The 12,203-nt window shown below is 36.6% G+C and overlaps 1 pseudogene; it reads right to left on the reverse strand.

Moving 5' to 3' along the window:
• Window positions 1–296: 296 nt before the first annotated feature.
• LOC115521260 lies at window positions 297–1,926 on the reverse strand (annotated as a pseudogene).
• Between the last annotated feature and the right edge of the window lie 10,277 nt (window positions 1,927–12,203).

Genomic DNA, 12,203 nt, shown 5'->3' on the forward strand with positions numbered 1-12,203 from the left:
TTCCCCACTTCTGAAAATATCTATGTGTATGAAAAAGGACAGTCCCCCATACAAAGAACCAATTTCACAAATCTACTGGTAAGCAAATACATTTATATAACTGGAACCTCAGGATGCTAGAGTTGTACTTATTTAAAAAACCATTCAGCTACCTTTGGTCTTTAAAAAAGCCTCCAGTGCAATATCCTAAACATTGTTATGTGCATCTCACGATGAAGAGTGTGGCCTTGTAGTGCAGAATGAGAGTGCGACGTCACCGTGAAGGGTAGCAAGCGATGGTTTCAAGAACATCAGCATCACAGCATTGGATTCTGTGCATCAGGACTGAGGTCATTGTTGCCAGAAGGGGGGTGCATCAGGAGAATATCCGGCTCGTCCACTTGTGGAGTCGGGTGTATGACTACCAGCTGGTCCTGGGGAATGTCTGTGGCAGCTGCTGCAAGGTTGGTGATAGATTTACTTTTTACATACTGAAAGTCTACATGCTGACTCCTTCCTTCTTCCTTTTCCCAAGACATTCAAATAGAGGGTCTTTGGACATAGTTGTAAATCGCTTCTGGGGGGACTCCAGGCCTTTTCTTTACTTTTTCTTTGTAGGTAGGATAACCTTCTATTCCCAATCTAATCTTCTTAAGACCACTCTCCTTCAAAACTGATTTGGCCACATCTCTGCTTTCAATGTACTTGAAAAATCTATACAATTTTTTGCTATCAATAATTTGTGAATACTCTTCTCCCATCTGTGGTGGATACTCTTCATTCCAATCAACCACATCATCATTGGTAAGCACTACTATGTGGCATTCTCTTTCCCCACTCTGGGCACTAGCTACCATGAGAGGCAGGATCATTTCTCTCAGATAAAATTCAAACTGTATATGAGCACCATCATTTGATAACTCATGCATTAGGGCACTGAGATCTCTACATTTAATAGTGCTACATTCAAAAGAAATACAAAAATAGTCGCATGCTTCTCTCAGTTCAGGAACAGATATGCCATCAGGACAATGGATTATTCCTTTTTTGTAGTAATCCAGAATAGCTTGAAACACAGTGGAGCCAATTTCCTCTGCCACTTCATAGTCTCCCTTCTCATTGGGACGTGTAAAATTAGGTTCTCTGCCAGATCCAAACATCCTGCCCAACATTGTATTTGGCTGTGAAGTAAAAGTGGATGGTTATCCACTATCAGTGTTACTCGTTCCGACGTTCTTACATTCCGAGCTCCTTCTTTTGCATTTTCATAAATAAACACCATCTCCCCAGATGTCTTACAGGTACCATCTGAACTTGACTGACTACTGTTTCTGCTGCTGTTCCAGCACTGCTACTAGAATCATTTGGAGATGCCTTCTGAAGACGAGGACTGCTTGGATGAGAGGAACTATGGTCTTTTTCTCGTTTACATGGTGCTGTTGTGTTGGAGAAGTAACATTTCTTTAAAAAAATTTTTTTTAATGTTTATTTTTGACAGAGGGAGAGAGAGATAGAGCATGAGTGGGGCAGGGGCAGAGAGAGAAGGAGACACAGAATCTGAAACAGGCTCCAGGCTCTGAGCTGTCAGCACAGAGCCAGACGTGGGGCTCGAACTCACAGACCATGAGATCATGACCTGAGCCGAAGTCGGATGCTCAACCGACTGAGCCATCCAGGACATTTCTAATACAAGGAATGAGTTGAGATTCCGTTCTTTCATGAGATGAATCTCGTAATCTGTCACTTGACCTTCATCTATCTCTTGATCGTTCATGTTCCCCACTAGCACCATGTAGACTCATTTTGGTGTGGTCAACAACTCCTTTAGCAACACGTGCGGGAGTACTTGAATGTTTATACAGTTTACGAGATCTGCTATGCAATTTCTGATCCCAATTCTCTGGATCACTGGAGTCACGGGTCATAAGGATGAGGCTCTCCTGCCATCCCACTTTAAGCTTCCTCACAGTACTGCTCTGAAGCATGTGTAGTACCCATAACCTGCAGTCCCTCTTGAATGTCCAGGGAGGACCTAGGTGAAGGGGGGAGCCAGCGAAACCTCTGCTTCCTCCTCAATTGGGTCCCTCTGGAGGTGTCTGTGGCAATGGCCACTCAGGTGGCTGCCTCAATTAATTTATTTTAATACCAGTATAGTTAACATACAATGTTATATTAGTTTCTGGTGTACAATGCAGTCATTCAACAATTCTGTATGTTACTCAGTGCTCATCATGATAAGTATACTCTTAATTCCTTTCACTTATTTCACCCATCCTTGCACCCCCTGACGGCTCCTCTGGTAACTATCAGTTTGTTCTCTATAGTTAAGAGTCTGTTAGTTATTTGGTTTGCTCTTTTTTCCTTTGTTCCTTTTTTTTTTAGTTTTTAAAAATGTTTTTATTTATTTTTGAGAGACAGAAAGAGAGAGACAGAACATGAGCAGCGGAGGGGCAGAGAGAGACACAGAATCCGAAACAGGCTCCAGGTTCTGAGTTGTCAGCATAGAGCCTGATGCGGAGCTTGAACTCATGAACTGGGAGATCATGACCTGAGCCGAAGTCAGAGGCTTAACTGACTGAGTCACCCAGGTGCCCCCATTTGTTTTGTTTCTTAAATTCCACATGTAAGTAGGATCGTATATGCTATTGGTCTTTCTCTTACTCACTTATTTTGCTTAGCATTATACTCTCTAAATCCATTCATGTTGTTGCAATGGCAATATTTTATTCTTTTTTATGCCTGAGTAATATTCCATTTGTGTGTGTGTGTGTGTGTGTGTGTGTGTGTGTACCACCTCTTCTGTATCCATTTGTTTATCGATGGACACTTGGGCTGCTTCCATAATATGTCTATTATAAATAATGCTGTAATAAACATAAGGGTACATATCTTTTGAATTAGTGTTTTTGTATTCCTTGGGTAAATAGTAGTGGGATTACTGGATCATATGGTAATTCTGTTTTTGATTTTTTGAGGAATCTCTACATTATTTTCCATAGTGGCTGCAGCAGAATGCATTCCCAACAATAAGGCATGAGGGTTACTTTTTCTTCACATCCTCACCAACACTTGTTGTTTCTTGTGTTTTTGATTTCAGCCATCTTGATAGGCATGAGGTGATAGCTCATTGTGGTTTTGATTTGCATTTCCCTGATGCTGAGTGATGTTGAGCATTTTTCTCATGTATCTGTTGTCCATCTGTATGTCTTCTCTGGGAAAATGTTTATTCAGATCCTCTGCCCATTTTTAATTGGATTTTTTTTGTTTCAAGTTTATATTTAAATTCTAGTTAATTAACATATAGTGTAATATTGGTTTCAGGAGTAGAATTTAGTGATTCATCACTTACTATAACACCCAGTGCTCATCACAACAAATGCCCTCCTTAATACTCATCACCAATTTAGTCCATCCCCTGCACACCTCCCCTCCAGCAACCCTTAGTTTGTTCTCTCTTAGTTAATAGTCTCTGATGGTTTGAGAGTCTCTTACCATTTGAGGGAGAGTCTCCCTCTCCTTTTTCTCTTCTTTCCCCTATGTTCATCTGTTTTGTTTCTTAAATTCCACATATGAATGAAATCATATGGTATTTGTCTTTCTCTGACTTATTTCACTTAGCATAATATACTCTGGCTCCATCCATGTCATTGCAAATAGCAAGATTTCATTCTTTTTTATGGATGAGTAATATTCCATTGTATATAGATACCAAATCTTCCTTATCCATTCATCAGTTGATGGACATTTGGACTCTTTCATAATTTGGCTATTGTTGATAATGCTGGTATAAACATCAGAGTGCGTGTGCCCCTTTAAATCAGTATTTTTGTATCTTTTGGGTAAATACCTAGTAGTGTGATTGCTGGATCATAGGGTGGTTCTATTTTTAACTTTTTGAGGAACCTCCATACTGTTTTCCAAAGTGGCTGCACCAATTTGCATTCCCTCCAACAGTGTAAGAGGGTTTCTCTTTCTTTGCATCCTTGCCAACATGTTTCCTGTGCTGTCCATTTCAGCCATTCTGACAGGTGTGAGGTGGTATCTCATTGCAGTTTTGATTTTCCCCTGATGAAGAGTGATATTGAGTGTTTTCTCATATGTCTGTTAGCCACGCATATGTCTTCTTTAGAAAAGAATCTGTTCATGTCTTCTGCACGTTTCTTAACTGGATTATTTGTTTTTTTGGTGTTGAGTTTAATAAGTTCTTAATAGATTTTGGATAGTAACACTGTATCAGATAGGTCATTTGCAAATATCTTCTCCCATTCCATTAGTTGCCTTTTAGTTTTGTTGATTGTTTCCTTCACTGTGCAGAAGCTTTGTATCTTGGTGAAATCCCAATAGTTCATTTTTGCCTTTGTTTCCCTTACCTCCAGAGACATGTCTAGTAAGAAGTTGCTATGGTCAGTGTCAGAGAGGTTATTGCCTGTGTTCTCTTTATGATTTTACTGGTTTCCTGTCTCACATTTAGGTCTTTCATCGATTTTGATTTTTTTTGTATGTGTATGGTATAAGAAAGTGGTCCATTCTTCTGCATGTTGCTGTCCTGTTTTCCCACCACCATTTGTTGAAGAGACTGTCTTTTTTAAATTGAATTGTTCTTTTGGTGTTGAAGTGTATGAGTTTTTTATATATTTTGGTTATTAACCCTTTATCAGACATATCATTCACAACAATCTTTTCCCAATTAGTAGGTTGTTTTTTGGTTTGTTGATGGTTTCCTTCACTGTACAAAAGCTTTTTATTTTGATGTAGTCCCAATAGTTTATTTTTGTTTTTGTTTCTCTTGCCTCAGGAGACATAATTAGAAAAATGTTGCTATGGCTGATGTCAGAGAAATTGCTGCCTTTGTTCTCTTCTAGGATTTTTATGATTTCAGGTCTCATGTTTAGGTCTTTAATACATTTTGAGTTTATTTTTGTGTATGGTGTTAGAAATTAGTCCAATTTCATTCTTTGGCATGTAGCTGTCCAATGTTCCCAGCACTATTTATTGAAAAGACTGTCTTTCCCCATTATATATTCCTGACTCCTTTGTCATAGATTAATTGACCATTAACATGTGGGTTTATTTCTGGGATCTCTATCCTATTCTATTGATCTGTGTCTATTTTTGTGCCAGTAGCATACTTTTTAATTACTAAAGCTTTGTAGTATATCTTGAAATCTGGGATTGAGATACTTTAAGCTTTTTTCTTCTTTCTCAGGATTGCTCTGGTTATTTGAGGTCTTTTGTGGTTTCATAAAAAATTTAGTATTATTTGTTCTAGTTTTGTGAAAAATGCTGTTGGTATTTTGATAGAAATTGCACTGAATCTGTAGATTGCCTTGGGTAACCTGGACATTTTGACAGTGTTAATTCTTCCAACCCGTGAGCATGGAATATTTTTCCATTTGTTTGTGTCATCTTTAAATTCTTTCATCAATGTTTTATAGTTTTTGGAGTACAGGTCTTTCACCTCATTGGTTAAGTTTATTCCTAGATGTTTTATTTTATTCTTTTTGGTGCAATTGCAAATGGTGTTGTTTTTAAAATTTTCATTCTGTGACTTCATTGTTAGTATAGAAACATGCTGATTTCAGGATATTAATTTTGTATCCTGCCACTTTACTGAATTTGTTTATTACTTCTAGTAGTTTTTTGATGGAATCTTTAGGATTTTCTATGTGTAGCATCATGTTGTCTAGGAATAGTGACAGTTTATCTTCTTTACCAGTATGGATGCTTCTTATTTCTTTTTTTTTTTAATTTTTACAATGTTTTTATTATTTATTTTTGAGAGAGAGAGAGAGAGCAAGTTGGGAAGGGGCAGAGAGAGAGAAAGACACAGAATCCAAAGCAGACTCCAGGCTCTCACCTGTCAGCACAGAGCCTGATGCAGGGCCCAAATTCATGAACTGCAAGAGCTGAACTGCGCTAAAGTTGGATGTTTGAGCCACCCAGATGCCCCTTCTTTTTTCTTTTCTGGTTAAGGTGGCTAGGTCTTCTAGTACTATGTTGAATAAAAGTAGTGAGAGTGGACATCCTTGTCTTACTCCTAACCTTAGATAGAAAGCTCTTAGTTTTTCACCATTGAGGATTATATTAGCTGTGGATTTTTCATATATGGCCTTTATTATGGTAGGTATGTTCCCTCTAACTCCATGTTGTTGAGAGTTTTTATCATGAATGAGTGTTCAATCTTGTCAAATCCTTTCTCTTCATGTATTGAGATGATCACATGATTTTTATTTTTTGTTAATGTGGTGTATGATGTTGATTGAATTGAAATATTAAACCACCCCTGCATCAAAGGAATAAATCTCACCTGATCATGATGAATGATCTTTTTAATGTATTGTTGTATATGGTTTGCTAATTTTTTTTGAGGATTTTTGCATCTATGTTCATCAGGGACATTGTCCTGTAGTTTTCATTTCTTGCAGTGTCATCTGGTGTTGCTGTCAAGATAATGCTGGTCTTGAAGAATGTATTTGGAAGCTTTCTTTCCTCTTCTATTTTTTGAAATAGTTTAAGGAGAATAGGTTTTAACTTTTCTTTAAATGTCTGGTAGTATTCACTTGTGAATCCATCTGATCCTGGACTTTTGTTTTTTGGTATTTTTGGATTACTGACTCAATTTCATTATTCATATTCAGTCTGTTCATATTTTCTCCTCCCCCCTGGTTTAGTTTTGGAAGATAGTATGTTTCTAGAATTTATCTAGTTCTTCTAGGTTGTCCAATTTGTTGTCACATAAGTTTCATGGTATTCTCTTACAATCTTTGGTATTTCTGTGATATCATTTGTCCTCTCTTGTTTCTGATTTTATTTATTTGGATCCTCTCTTTTTTTCTTGATGAGTCTGGTAAAGGGTTTGTCAACTTTTTTAATCTTTTCAAATAACCAGCTCTTGGTTTTATTGTTTCTTTTCCTATTGTTTTTTTGTCTCTATGTGTTTTATTTCTGTTTTTATCTTTATTATGTCATTTCTTCTATTCACCTTGTCCGTTGTTCTTCTTTTCCCAGTTTCTTTAGCCATAAGGTTAAATTGTTTGAGTCTTTTTCTGTTTCTTGAGGTAGTCCTTATTGCTATATACTTCCCTCTTTGAACAGCTTTCCCTGTGTCCCAGAGATTTTTGGACCATTGTGTTTCCTTTTTTATTTGTCGCTATGTATTTTTTTATTTCTTCTTTGACCACTTCATTGACCCATTTGTTTTTTCTTAGTCTCCATGTATTTGTGTTTTTTTTCTTGTGATATAGTACTACTATTGCAGTCAGAAAAGATACATGGCATCTTTTCAATCTTTTTAAATTTATTGAGGCTTGCTTTATGGCCTAATATGTGATCTATTCGGCAGAATGTTCCATGCACACTTGAAAAGAATGTGTATTTGTTTTTGGATGGAATGTTCTATATACTTCTATTAAGTCCATCTAGTCCAATGTGTCATTCAAAGACATTGTTTCCTTATTGATTTTCTGTCTGGATGATCTATCCATTGACGTAAGTGGAGTGTTACAGTCTTCTACCATTGTTGTATTATCATCAGTTTCTCTCTTTATGTTTGTTAATGTTTGCTTTATGCATTTAGGTATTCCAGTGTTGAATGCATAGATATTTACAATTGTTATAGCCTCTTGTTGGATTAATCCTTTTATCATTATGTAGTACCCTTCTTTGTCCCTTGTTACAGTCTTTGTTTTAAAGTCATTTCATATCATACAATTATTGCTATCCTGGCTTTTTTTTTCCACCTCTATTTGCGTCGTGAATGTTTTTCCATCCCTTCAGTTTCAGTCTGTTTGCATCTTTAGGTCTGAAGTGAGTCTTTTGTAGGCCACATATATATGAGTATTTATTCTTTCTTTCTTTCTTTCTTTCTTTCTTTCTTTCTTTCTTTCTTTCTTTCTTTCAATCCATTCCACCATTGTCTTTAGATTGGAGCATTTAGGCCATTTACATTTAAAGTAATCATTGATAGATATGTTCTTATTGCCATTTTTTTTTTTTTAATTTTTTTTTCAACGTTTATTTATTTTTGGGACAGAGAGAGACAGAGCATGAACGGGGGAGGGACAGAGAGAGAGGGAGACACAGAATCGGAAACAGGCTCCAGGCTCTGAGCCATCAGCCCAGAGCCTGACGCGGGGCTCGAACTCCCGGACCGCGAGATCGTGACCTGGCTGAAGTCGGACGCTTAACCGACTGCGCCACCCAGGCGCCCCTTTATTGCCATTTTTAAAGTTTGTTTTTTGTAGTTCCTCTTTGTTCCTTTTTTCTTCACTTACTCTCTTCTTTGTGATTGATGAGTAGCTATAGTGTTTTGTTCAGTTTTCTTTCTCTTTATGTTTTGTGTATCTATCATAGGTTTTGGGTATGTGGTTACCATGATGTTCATATATAACGTCCTATGTAAATAGCAGTCCATATTAATTTGATGGTCATTTAAGTTCAAACACATTCTAAAAAAAACAAAAACAAAAACAAAAGCAAAAACAAAAACAAAACAAAACCCAAAAAATAAACAACCAAAAAAAAAACCGAAAAAATACTTTTTTCTTTTCCTTTTTCTTCTTTTCTTCCTTTTTTACTCCCTTCTCCACATTTTATGTATATGTTGTCATATTTTACATCTTTTATTCATATTTTTCTTATGTCTTATTATGGCTACTTCTATTCCACTTAAGTCCCTTTAACATTTCTGTAAGCCTGATTTAGTAGTGATAAACTCCTTTATCTTTTGTTTGGGAAACTCTTTATCTCTCCTTCAAATCTGAATGATAACCTTTCTCGGTAGAGTATTCTTGGTTGTAGGTTTTTTACTTTCAGCACTTTGAATGTATCATGCCACTCCCTCCTGGCTTGCAAAGTTTCTGCTGGAAAATTAGCTGATAGTGTTGTAGGTTTTTCCCTTGTAGGTAACTTTTTTTGTTCCTGTCTTGCTGCTTTTAGGATTCTCTCTTTATCTTTAAACTTTGACATTTTAATTATTACGTGCCATGGTGTAGACCTCCTTGGGTTCATCGTTTTTGGAACTGTGCTTTTGGACTATTTCCCTCCTTAGGTTATGGAGGTTTTCAGTTATTATTTTTTCAAATAAGCTTCCTACACCTTCATCTCTCTCTTCTTCTTCTGGGACTCCTGTAATGTGAAAGATTTCTTGGACTTTTAAAATTCTTTTCTCTTCTTGCTGCTCAGCTTGTGTTCTTTTCATTACCCTGTCTTCCAGAGATTGCCAATGTGTTCTGCATTCTCTAATGTACTATTGATTACCTCTAGTGTGTGTTTTTCTTTTTATTTCAGTTATTATATTCTTTACTTCTGATTGGTTCTTTTAAACATTTTCTCTTTATTGAAGATCTTACTGGGTTCTTCTATTCTTTTCTCCAGCCCAGTGAGTATCTTTATGATCATTACTTTGAATTCTTTATCAGTCATATTGCTTACCTGTTTCATTTAATTCATTTACTGAGGTTTTTTTCTTATTCTTTCTTTTGGAGCATATTGTTCTGCATCCCCATTTTGCTTGACTTCCTGTATTTGTTTCTATGGATAAGGCAAAATGACTACTTCTCCTAAGTGGAAGAAGTGGTCTTGTGTATGGTGACCTCTATGCAAACTATGTATGCTTGGTGACTTCTGTTGACTGACTGAATCACAGTGAGTCAGATCCTGCTCCAGGCTTTTAAGGTGCATGGGGAGAGAATACTCCCGTAGTTCTTGGGTCCTTTGGAACCACAGCCTTTTTTTTTTTTCCCTGTGTCCCAACATGGCTAGTGCTGGTGTGGGCCTGTGGACTCTGGGTTCCCTGAAGTTGTAAGCTCCCTGTGATAGCTGGACCCACCCCTTATGGTGTCTGGACCCTGCTCTGGTCCAGGTTTCCATTGCGGGGTGGGAACATAAACCTTATCATTCTCCAGTACCACTGACCTGGAGAGCCTTCCCATAGTTCCTTCACTTCTTGGCAGGGTTCTAGTGTTTTCTGTCTTATATGCTAGTTGTTCTTTTAAACCACAACTATTTTTCTGTGCCCAAGGACAGAGGGATATGTTCTAGGTCTCTTAGTACTATCCCTTCCCACTGCCACTCACAGTGTTGGGGGTAAGGGTTCCCTTTGTTACTGTGTCTCCATCTCTCCTATTTTTCTCTTGCCATTCTCTTTGTCTTTGGTTATTTAATAGCTGTTAAGTCAGACCTCAGTTCTTCTTCAGAAGGAATTGCTCTATTAACAGGTGTAATTGGGTGTGTTCTACGGAGGAGGTGAGTTCAGAGTCTTCCTACATCACCATCTTGAGCAAGAAACATGCAATTATATTCTTTATTGAAGCTCAAATTACCCCATCATTGACCAGTGATATCCTCTTGAGTCCTATTGATAACTTCCTTGCTCTCTGGTATGTCAAGATATTCCAGGTTCTTCTCATACATCTTCTGTCCCAGACTTTGAATCAACAATTTCTTCAAGAAATTCTGGCTTCTTTTAATGGAAAAAATTTCATTAATAGGAATTTTACTGTGTTGATCAGTTTCTAGGCTTCTTTAGTGGACAGTTAGGGCATACATACAAAATATGTGTGTGTGTGTGTGTGTGTGTGTGTTTGTGTATGTATACACAGATATGTTTTTTATTAAAATAAAATACCTCATGGAGTTATTTCATGTTTAGTGCTTGTTTTCTGTACACAAGCTTTTTTTATGAGGCAGAGTAGAGAAGCTGGTTAATAATATGCCAGCTGACTCTGCAACCACTTGATTAAATAATGGATACTGAAGACTTTCAAATATTTGATATAACAATGCACAATTACCTCTAATATGCGCATAATGCTGTTAACAGGATATCATTTATATACACTTGAAACTTCCAAATGTTCAAGTGGAAAATGTAGAAAGACCACAAGGATGTTTATTATAGGCTATGCTTTGGTTTTGTGATTCAAATTAACATATCTTCTTATAACAGTATTGTATATGGTACAGTGCTGAATAAATAGCAATTCTGTAAACTCTTCAGCTACTTGTTCATCATTTTATTATTCCCAGTACCTAGTATAGTGGGCTTGGTAGACACACAGTAGCTGCTTAACTAACATTTGTGAAATGAGTTAAGTATTGGTGCTGGTAATATACCAATGAGTAAGTTGTGCTTTCTTGGCTCCATCCTCAAAACATTATTTGCAGGCATTCACATTAGTTTTACATACTTTATTGGATCTGTCTGACCTGAGATAGAAGGTCAATTAAGAGCTTTAGTAGGTTATAGATGGACCTTAACCTAAGAAACAATGTTAAGAGGCTCTTAATATTATCATCAGTGTCTGTAAATTTCCTAAATGTAGTCTGTCTGTGTTTTGTACTTTGTATTTTTTCATTACATCATAAAGGTTAATTTGATGAAACAGATGATGGAAATGTGTTTTAAGGCTAACACTAATTAAAAATTAAAAGACAATGTTGATGAATAAAATATGCAAATTGCAATGAAGTTAGATCTGGTATCAGAGAGGATGTTAACATTTTACATTTTTCATTAAATGGCTTTTAATGAACTCCTAAGAGGGTAGTCAGTCACTCTGCAAAGCCATGTAAAATTAGTCCATCAGTTGCTGGGAATTTTTTTCAGAAATTATTTAATTCTGCTACTTTTGCACATAGAATTTTTTTTCTTTTAGCTTAAGACTAAATTATTGGGCTTTTACATGAGTTAAATTAACTATCTCCCATATCCCCTTTAACTATGAGGATATTTCTTTGTTTTTATCTGGTGACTTCAGACATGTTGGTTAATATTGGGAAACTAAAATGCCTTGGCATTTTCAGATTTGATAAAGTAGAAAAAGGAAAGGAAAGGGGAAGAATTGGAGTCTCACTGTGTATAAAGATTAAAGGGAAAAAGGTGACTTGGCTCTTTCCATTTATCCTTCTGTTTAAATACTGCCACAAGTGAACTTGCACTGACAGTGGACCAGAGATCTGTTGTTTTGCTGTTTAACTAGGAGTGTGGGTATTTTTCTGCAGAGCTTTGGAACTCAGAATCTAATTACTTGCTACCAGAATCTTGTGTTTCCTTGGGAGCATTTTAAGTTTAAGTATCTTAAATTACCTTTGAATTTGATAAGGTCACATCAACAACTGAAACATGAAAGCATTTATTGGTGTGTCAAACAGCTTCCCTATAGGCTGTACCTGGTCAGCTAAGTGTTTTACTTGAACCATATAATGTTAGAAAGAAATTGAAT

Source organism: Lynx canadensis, chromosome C1 (assembly GCF_007474595.2).
Source record: "Lynx canadensis isolate LIC74 chromosome C1, mLynCan4.pri.v2, whole genome shotgun sequence".
Lineage (NCBI taxonomy): Eukaryota > Metazoa > Chordata > Mammalia > Carnivora > Felidae > Lynx > Lynx canadensis.